This window comes from Berghia stephanieae, chromosome 1 (assembly GCF_034508935.2).
Source record: "Berghia stephanieae isolate SIO BIC M18660-M18661 chromosome 1, UCSD_Bste_1.3, whole genome shotgun sequence".
Classification (NCBI taxonomy): Eukaryota; Metazoa; Mollusca; class Gastropoda; order Nudibranchia; family Aeolidiidae; genus Berghia; species Berghia stephanieae.
In genome coordinates, this window is record NC_088360.1 from 29,372,100 (window position 1) to 29,382,099 (window position 10,000).

At 37.7% G+C, this 10,000-nt stretch overlaps 1 protein-coding gene and 1 long non-coding RNA gene across 2 annotated transcripts in view; one reads left to right on the plus strand and one right to left on the minus strand.

Moving 5' to 3' along the window:
• Positions 1 to 333, plus strand: part of LOC144963675 (uncharacterized) — a 1,002-nt gene extending 669 nt beyond the window's left edge. The window contains exon 2 of the long non-coding RNA XR_013643662.1: positions 1 to 333. This exon is cut by the window's left edge and continues 220 nt beyond it. This is a non-coding gene — a long non-coding RNA (uncharacterized LOC144963675).
• Positions 1 to 10,000, minus strand: part of LOC144971409 (uncharacterized) — a 195,258-nt gene that overhangs the window by 158,678 nt on the left and 26,580 nt on the right. The gene's annotated exons all lie outside the window — the stretch shown is intronic.

Sequence of the window (10,000 nt, forward strand, 5' to 3'; positions counted from 1 at the left end):
GCCGACGCCTTAGATTCAAAGAACACTACTTGAGGTTGGACAGTACGAATTGTGACAGTAGAAAGAAAGGACGACAGACTGCATCATCTCGACAAGAGGAAGAAGCCCTGACGGACCTGTGACGGACAGTTCATATTGTGTTCTATGTGTTCTGTAAAGGTAAGGGGCCCCACCTTCTTGTGAAATCTGTTTGTGACTTATGTGACTTATTCATTGTTCCACGTTCATCGTTACTGTCTCGTGAATTGAGTGTTCGTCATTACATGTGCGAATGAGAGAGAGAGTGTGAGAGAGTAATTTGCATTAATAAATTATATGAAATATGAAAATTTACTTATCATTCTTTGATTGTTAGTTTGTTGGGCTGGTCAATTTGTTGGACGTTAGCAACTCTTTAAGGCCATTGACTGGGACGGAGGTTCTGCAGACCACCGACTCACTCTTTGGCATTGTCACTTTGTGACAGTCGCCGATGACGACATCAACCAGAACAACAACAACATCCAACCCCGATGACAAGGAAATGACACAGCTTTGATTGTATAGATAGAATGCGCTTGGCCAAGGAGTTCACAACATTGCCATCCGGAAGTATAACGGACCAACACACAAACTCTGTGTAACCATGAACTTTTATAGTCTGGTTAATACAGTTTAGTGAGAACAACTCACAAACGCGGATGGCAAAAACAATAACAAAGGCCTGAGTGACGTCATCTGCATACTATCTATAGATAGTTTGACGATGACGTCACTCAGGTCTTTGTTATTATTTTTTGCCATCCGCGTTTATGAGTAATGCTCACTGAACTGTATTAACCCGACTATAAACGTTCATGGTTACATATAGTTTTGTGTGTTGGTCCGTTATACTTCCGGATGGCAATGTTATGATCTTCTTAGCCAAGCGCATACTATCTATAGACGGAACGAAGTCGACTTCACTCAGTTCATTGTTATTGATTTTGAACCGGGAGTTGAGTGATTAGTTCTCACTACAATAATATTATTATAAATCAGACGATAAACGTTTCGGGTCGGACACAGTTTTTGAGCCTTTAAAAATAAATAATCCTTTTATATAGCGCTATATCTACTAAACGTGCTCAAAGCGCGTTACAAGGGGTCCCTGGTCAACAGCAACACTTAACATGTAGGACGGGACATGACGCCTCTTAGGCGATATTACATTTTTTTCGGACAGGTACAACGCTGTTAACGGCCAGGTACTCATTTTTCACCTGAGTACGGTGAGAGAATGTGAGTAAAGAGACTTTTCCAAGGACTCAACTATGCGCCAAGCGAGGCTCGCACCGTAGCCATCTTTAACACATAGCCTGGCACGAGAACCCTCTAGGACTGGCAGTTTGACGTCATTTTTTGTGTAGCGTCTAGTGAGTTGTCATTAGTAGAGCTCATGGAAACAAGTTATTTCATTGGTTGAACTATTGAATACAACTCACGATTTGTTTTCTTTTGTGGCAAAAGACTGGCATTTTGGCGTCATTTTTTGTCTAGCGTCAAGTGAGTTGTCATTAGTAGAGCTCAAGGAAACAAGTTATTTCATTGGTTGAACTATTGAATACAACTCACGATTTGTTTTCTTTTGTGGCAAAAGACTGGCATTTTGACGTCATTTTTTGTGTAGCGTCTAGTGAGTTGTCATTAGTAGAGCTCATGGAAACAAGTCATTTCATTGGTTGAACTATTGAATACAACTCACGATTTGTTTTCTTTTGTGGCAAAAGACTGGCATTTTGGCGTCATTTTTTGGTCAATGTCAGCGTGACCTACGGTGTCAGGCTACAACTTTACGATGGCTTCGCTCTCACCCAGGACCTTCCGATCCGAAAGCGAGGGTCATACCACGAGATCACAGTTTTGTGTGTTGGTAGGTCTCATCTGGGGGTCTCGATAGATCAGTTGGTAGAGCACTGGCTTCACAATCAAAGGGACCGAGATCACTCCCGGGAGCAGTCGAGATTTTTTCTGACCCCCACTGTCCACCCAGCAGTGATTGGGTAGCTGGGTAGTCAGATCTGTTGGCGGAAAGTACTTTGCGACAGACAAGCGTCCTATCCAAAGGGTAGAAAGCAATTTGATAGACTAGCGTCCTATCCAAAGGGTAGCAAGCAATTTCTATTGTCCGTTACGCTATAGAAACCGTTATAAACTCCGGCTCCATTGGCCTCATGGCTCTGAAGGACTACTTTACTTGTAGGTCTCATCATGCGGACATATGTTGTGGGAATTTTGCCTAAACAACAACAACAACAACAACGACAACAACGACGACGACGACAACAACGACAACGACAACAACGACAACGACAACAACAACGACAACAACAACAACAACTACAACGACAACAACAACAACAACGACAACGACAACAACGACAACGACAACAACGACAACAAAGACAACAACAACAACGACAACGACAACAACAACAACAACGACAACGACAACAACGACAACGACAACAACGACAACAACGACAACGACAACAACAACAACAACGACAACGACAACAACGACAACGACAACAACGACAACAACGACAACGACAACAACGACAACAACGACAACGACAACAACGACAAAAACGACAACGACACCAACGACAACAACGACAACGACAACAACGACAACGACAACAACGACAACAACAACAACGACAACAACGACAACAACAACAACGACAACGACAACAACGACAACAGCGAAAACGACAACAACGACAACAACAACAACGACAACAACAACAACAACAACAACAACAACAACACATCCAATCCAGATGATGAGGCAATGACCCGCCAACTTTGATTAAAAAGCCATTGGATACCTTTGATGTTTGGTGTTTGGATTCATGCCGTGCTTTTCAGTAAAACAATCACAACTTCTGTCCGCCAGATGAATCGTGCCAATGAAAGCTAAGCGTTTTTGTAAAATACGCACAAATTCCGCCAGCGGAAATAACGTACCAACACATACATAACAAGAAAAAAAACAAAAGAAAAACAAAAGAAACTAGGCAGTTTGTAATTGGTATTATCTCGCATATGAGAAAGAAAATTGGTACGTGTTATAATACTATATCTTAAAGAAGTATACAATTTTTCCTTTCTATTGATGTATAGCTTGCCTTTATAGACACAAACAAGCAGCTGATGAGGACCGCCAAACTTGTCGCTACTTTAGTTGCATTTTGTAAATGCGCTCCCAAAATATTAATTTCAGATAATATAATTAATTTCACATAAGTGTTGTTTTACAGCAGTTGCCACTCAGCAGTTGCTACAGTCTATGTTCACGCAGAGTGAGCGTGCTTTCAAATTTCAAATAATAGGATTCAATAGTCTGATGTCACGTCCGTCCAGCAACGAGCAGCTTGGTTCAAAACAAAGAAAATTGGTTCTTTTTATTCTTCATGCTGGCTAGAACTTTTTCACATGTCTTTTGATCAGAATGTACAAAAGTCAAAACATGATCAAATTTATAATATTTTTTTATTTCCTCTGGATACGCTTTTATGCTCGTCGGAGAAGTACTTCATAAGGGCGTCCGACATTGTTCCGATTGTTTAGAACCAGTTACTGTTACTATGCGTTATTACGTAGGAAATGACGTCATGACTGTTGAAGCCAATTTCAAATAATTTGACCAAAGCTTCCCCTTTTTCGCAGAGTTGCTTGACTAAGATGAGTACATACATGAACACGAAGACAAGTCAGAATATTCGAGACGGCGATTTTATTTACAGACGGTTCAGACAGATTTCCGAAGTTGATTCATTCTAGAGACAAACGGATTTTGATTTAGTGCTATCGACATCGAAGTGAACGTTTCATTAACTCACTCAACCCTAGCATCGATTATATCCGTATTTTACTCGGGTTACTTTTACCCCATACCTATTTATTACATTTTTCTGAGACAAATTATAGGCGTAGTATCAAAGTTAATGTTTTAGTTTTTACATGTTAATATAATAATAATATAATAATAATAATAATAATAATAATAATAATAATAATAATAATAATAATAATATAATAATAATAATATAATAATAATAAATACTTTATTGCATCCCAAAAAGGAAATTTTTTGTACAGACGGTTTTACAGATGATAAAATTACAATAAAGATAAAAATAAAGGAAATTAGATGTTATATATAAAATAAAAAAGAGCAGCTCTATAACCGAGCTGCGCTTTATAAAATGAATAATTCAACACTGTAAAATAGTTTATAAATGTCACAAAATGAAAATTGAAAGATTGCAAAACAAATAAATTAATAAATTAATATTTATATTTTAAAAAAAGTAAAAATGAGAAATAATTATATAAAATGATTATTGCTTGTTGTTATAAAGCCTAATACTGGACGGCAGAAAAGATTTTCGGTGTCTCTCTGTTTTCGTTGAAATAGAGAAAGGGCGACCACTTCTTTCTGACATAATAATTGATGGTCTTAGTGGATGATACTGGTCATTTAATATTTTAGTTATTTTATTTATACAAAATTTCTCGTATAAAAGATCTACATCGTCAACATCATTTATATAGCGTTTAATGGATTTTTTAATATTTGAATTTATTTTGTTCCTTTCCACTGCTAAGCAATTGCCTCCTCAAGCTGTTATACAAAATGACAAAACACTTTCGATTACTGCTCTATAAAATAATGTGCAGAGGGTTTTATCTATTCTAAACTGAGAGAGTTTTGATAAAAAATATGTACGTCTGCACATCTTATGCCTAATTATTTTCAAGTGTTCATCCCACTTGAGCCTGTCATCAATCGTTACACCAAGGTATTTGTAGTGAGGAACTCGCTGGACGAATTGGTCCTTTAATTTTAACGGTTCTATCGGTTCCTTCACTCTCCTAAAGTCAATCACTAGCTCCTTTGTCTTGCTTATGTTAAGCTCTAGGTGGTGGGCATCACACCAAGACACAAATCTATCAATTTCTTGCCTATACGCCACTTCGTTGCCATTTGTTATGAGGCCTTGAAGAGCGGTGTCATCTGCAAACTTTATTAAAGGTACACTCAGGTTTTGACTTCTACAGTCATTCGTGTATATTGTGAATAATACAGGGAACAATACACAACCTTGAGGAGCACCAGTATTGATGTTAATGATAGTTGAATAAAACTATCTAGAGTACATGTTCATTTTCATACATTTTGTTTCCAATTTTGAAATGTAGCAAAATCTCTAGGATTGAGTGAGTTAAGAAAAGCATCATTGAAGTAACTCATAGAGGATATGAATCTGTAATCTGCCGTACTAAAACAAAAACATATTTGAAAATTTGGCCAGAAAACTCGTCCTTCAAGTATCGATTGATTTAAATGACCCTTATCTTGGCAAAAAAATCTCAAACCTGGGACTTCGCGCGAAGTCCCAGGTTTGCGAGTTTTTTTTGCCAAGATGAGGTTCATTTAAATCGATTGATATTTGAAGGACGAGTTTTCTGGCCAAATGTTTAAATATGGGTTATTCCAGAGTACGGTTGTAATGGTGTGAGGAGTGATAATTGGTGGTAGAAAAGCACAATTCATACACATCAACCAGACTCAACTCAGACCTATAGATAGAATGAAGTTGACGTCACTCGAGTCTTTGTTACTGTTTTTTGCAATCCACGTTTATGAGTAGTTCTCACTTAACTGTATTCACCAGACTATAAAAGTTCATGGTTATACAGAGTTTTGTGTATTGGTCCGTTATACTTCCGGATGGCAATGTTATGAGCTTCTTAGCCAAGCGCATACTATCTTACAAAAAAAAACAAAAAAACTTGAGCTTTTATATAGCGCAATATCCACTAAACGTGCTCAAAGCGCTTTACAAGGGGTCCCTGGCCAACAGCAACACATAACATGTAGGACGAGACATGACGCCTGTCAGGCGATATTACAAATTTTTTGGGAGAGAGACAACGCTGTTAACGGCCAGGTACTCATTTTACACCTGAGTAAGGTGAGAGAATGTGAGTAAAGAGCCTTCTCCAAGGACTCAACTATGCGCCGAGCGAGGCTCGAACCCAGGACCTTCCGATTCGAAAGCGAGTGTCATACCACTAGACCACTAGACCACATAGCCGCTATCTATACATCAGCGATATTCCTGACCCAATCGTCGTCCCGATTATTCGCAATCAGAGCAATCGAGTACTGATATTCCAGCATAACTATAACTCCTGATCACATAGAGCTCAACAAACATCTGCTGTTTCCTGAATGATTCAAATGTTAGAGTAATGAATCTGTGATCAGTTGCTGTGTCCCCTGACATCAATCCCGTTGAGATTTTGATTTTATGAAAAGAAAAGATAAAAATAAAAGAAAGCAAAAAAGCTATAGAAAATACGATGAACTGTTCGTCAGAATAAATACAATTTTGGAATGATATATCAGCAAAAAACAGGCCATCAGCAGGCATAATTAATGAGGCAAAGAGATGTGGCATTGATCAACTATAATGGTGGACATACAAAATACTGAATTGTGTCGTGAGTGACTATTTCAATTTTGTGCTCAAATTTTCAAAATCGATTTTTGATGACTGGCTTTAAATATCTGCCAGTTTTCAACGGTTTACACAAATTCAATAAATTATACACCAAAAGAAAACTAGTTTTGTCTAGTTTCCAAACATGTTTCTGGCATTGTCTTTGTTCCAACCAGTATCACACTATTGGTGAAAACGAACTGTCTACTTTCTTTTGTAAAAGACTACATATTAATTATGCATCCATTGTCTCGAAACGGTATTAAGTCGGAGTGATAGCAATGCTAAAAATAGAATTTTTTGTCAAAAATATGAAACTCTGGATAACATTTATTGTGTGAAATGGGTGTCCGGATAGCTCAGTTGGTAGAGCACTCGCTTCACACGCAAAGGGACCTACCGAGATCGATCTCCGGTGCAGTTGAGAGGTTTTCTGACCCCTCCTCTGTCCACCCAACAGTGATTGAGTAGCTGGGTCTCATAGATATAGCGGAAAGTATTATTGTCCGTTTCAGGCTATAGAAACCGGCATGAAGTCTGGATCCACGGGCCCAATGGCTGTGAGGGACTACTTTAACTCTCTCCTTAACAGCCATTTTTAGAATTTCACCCAAAACTTCACACCCATCCAACACAAAAATAGACTTCTCTTACTCAAACAAAAAAAGTAACAAGTGCATTCTATACAGATTGTTGTTCAGCTAAATGAGCTCTACAACACAGTGTTTTGTATTTAAAGCTGGGATCAAAGCATTTCTTTAGATTTTATGATGTACAAAAGAAATCAGAATGAGAAAATTGTCGGTTACATCGTAACGAAAGTGACGATTTTCCTATGGGTGGTAAGGAGAGGGTTAATGAAGAGAATCAATATATAGTTCTATTTAGTGCAGAAACCCAAAATTTCATATTTCGAATTAATTTACTTTATATTCACTTTTTGGCAAACGATTCCTCCTGATATCATATCGGATTGAATCGATATGTCATTTATTGACATTCTAAACATCCCCCCCCCCCCCCCCCCCCCTCTGTCTTGCCAAAAGGTCTCGAATTTGAGACTTCAGATGAGTCTCAGTTTTAAGACATTTTAACGAGTTGAGGGCTATTTTTATTTATCTAATATCTCCCATTATATTATGAATGAAGTTAAAGGTTTTCTGTCCAAAGTGAAGAAAAGGCGTTTTTGTCATAAGTTCGATTCGTTTCCATTTTGACGCGATAACATGAGATTAATTAGTCTGGGGCAGTTCCTTGTAAATCCAATTTAAAAGCCATGTAAATTGGACTACTGTCCATAAAATGTTTTTTTTTTTTAAATAATCAATAATATTTTAAAAAATATAATTCTCTTTATTCATCCCAAAGGGTAAATTTTTCTCTAGGATCTATTCCAAGGGAAGACTGGAATAACCCAGGAGTCAGCCGCAGTACAGCGCCGCAAAATGAGCTAGGGCGAGGTGACTTACTCAAGGCCACACAGTGCAGCGGCGGGTGATTGAACTCGTTACCTTCCAAGGCACGAAGCAAAGACCGTGCCGCTGAGACACGCTGTCCCTAGACAGAAACAACGTTAAACATTTTTCCTTCATTTTTTATTGAATATTTCAGTTCTATAGGCCGCGTGGAGTGGAAACCAGTAGCTGCCCCCCCCCCCCCTTCCCCATCCTCCTTCTCAACGAGATATCCTGTCGCTCTCCGGCCCTTGGGGAAGGTTTAAAAAACAGTTTAATAAATCATAGGTATTTGAGTTACAAACTTGTAATGATATTCTATAACAACACGATAAGACCATAATATATGGGCTCCTTTAACGAGTGGAAAGCCAAATAAAAAGAAGAAGATGGCGTTGGCTGGGTCATGTGGCCAGAATGGAAAAAGGGTCACTTCCCAAGACAGCCCTGTACTGGACAGCAGATGGGAAAAGAAAGTGGTGAAGACCCAAAGAAACCTGGCGAAGGACCATGGAGAAAGAATTAAAGGAAGCAGGCCTGTTCTGTAATACAGCCACCGCAAAAGCAGCCGATCGCAAAAAATGGAGATGTCTGGTGGATGCCCTATGTGCCTCAAGGCCCGAAGAGGATTAACACCTAACACCTTAACACGTTGAGAATTTTTTTTAAAAGCCGCGTATTTTTCTCTCATGAAAAATCCATAGACGTCTATAATCGTTTCCTAAAATTGGGATCATTTATTATTTTATTAATATCTAGAAATAAGCGTCGTTTATCCGGTGTCTCGTTTACAAGAATAAACCGACGTAATAACCAAAATGGATTACTCATAAATGCAATGATAAATTAAAAGTACAATGTTTATTACTCATTATATTCCGTCTGATCGATATGGTTCAAATAATATAATCGCTTTACAGCTGATTCGATTTTAATTAACATTAATATTAATATTAATTAAAGATAATATAATAATATCAATAGGAAAGTGCGAATTTGAATAATATATCAAAATAAATTATTTCTTTGTACAAACGTAGTTAGATTAAAATATGGAGCGAGGTATATGGATAAAATCCATGAAATAAAAGTGCTCTACTTTAATGTGATAGGATCTGTAAATTAATAGGGAATGAGATTAGCGGAAGAGTAGCGTCCTTTGATTGGACGTCACCCATAGTCTGTGACGTCACCGGCGGAAAAGTTCTTAGAGAGAGAACGTCATGTTGGTTGTGCGCATGCGTCTCTCGTCCTCGCGGACGTGTGACTCGTACAACGCTGCTTCATGTTTACTTAGTACAATCTCTAGGGAATGTAATGTCGTTGTTGTCATTGTTGTTGTTGTTATAATTTCCTATTTATTTGTAAAGAAAGGTAGAAAGATAGATAGATAGATAGATAGATAGATAGATAGACAGATAGATAGATAGATAGATAGATAGATAGATAGATAGATAGATAGATAGATAGATAGATAGATAGATAGATAGATAGATATTATTTTTTTAATTTAATATTTACCACAATTGTGGTAAATATTAAAATAATAATTCGCTCCATTGCTACATGTCGAGCACTTTTCGTACCATATTTGTATCAAACACGATTCAACAGATAGATAGATAGATAGATAGATAGATAGATAGATAGATAGATAGATAGATAGATAGATAGATAGATAGATAGATAGATAGATAGATAGATTGATAGATAGGTAGATAGGTAGATAGATAGACAGATAGATAAATTAATCACAGGTTTTTGTAGCATTCAACTTTGAAAAGCTTGACATGTCCACAGAGTTATCTAATGACAGCCTTTGGAGAATCACTTTGTGTTGACAAGGGGCTACGAATGTTCTACTAACTCTCTCTCTTCCCCACCCCACCCCTCTCTCTCTCTCTCTCTCTCTCTCTCTCTCTCTCTCTCTCTCTCTCTCTCTATCTATCTCTTAAAGTCTCATGTTTGAGAGATTTTGACTAGGTAATTGTCTTGAAATCGGGCGATGAA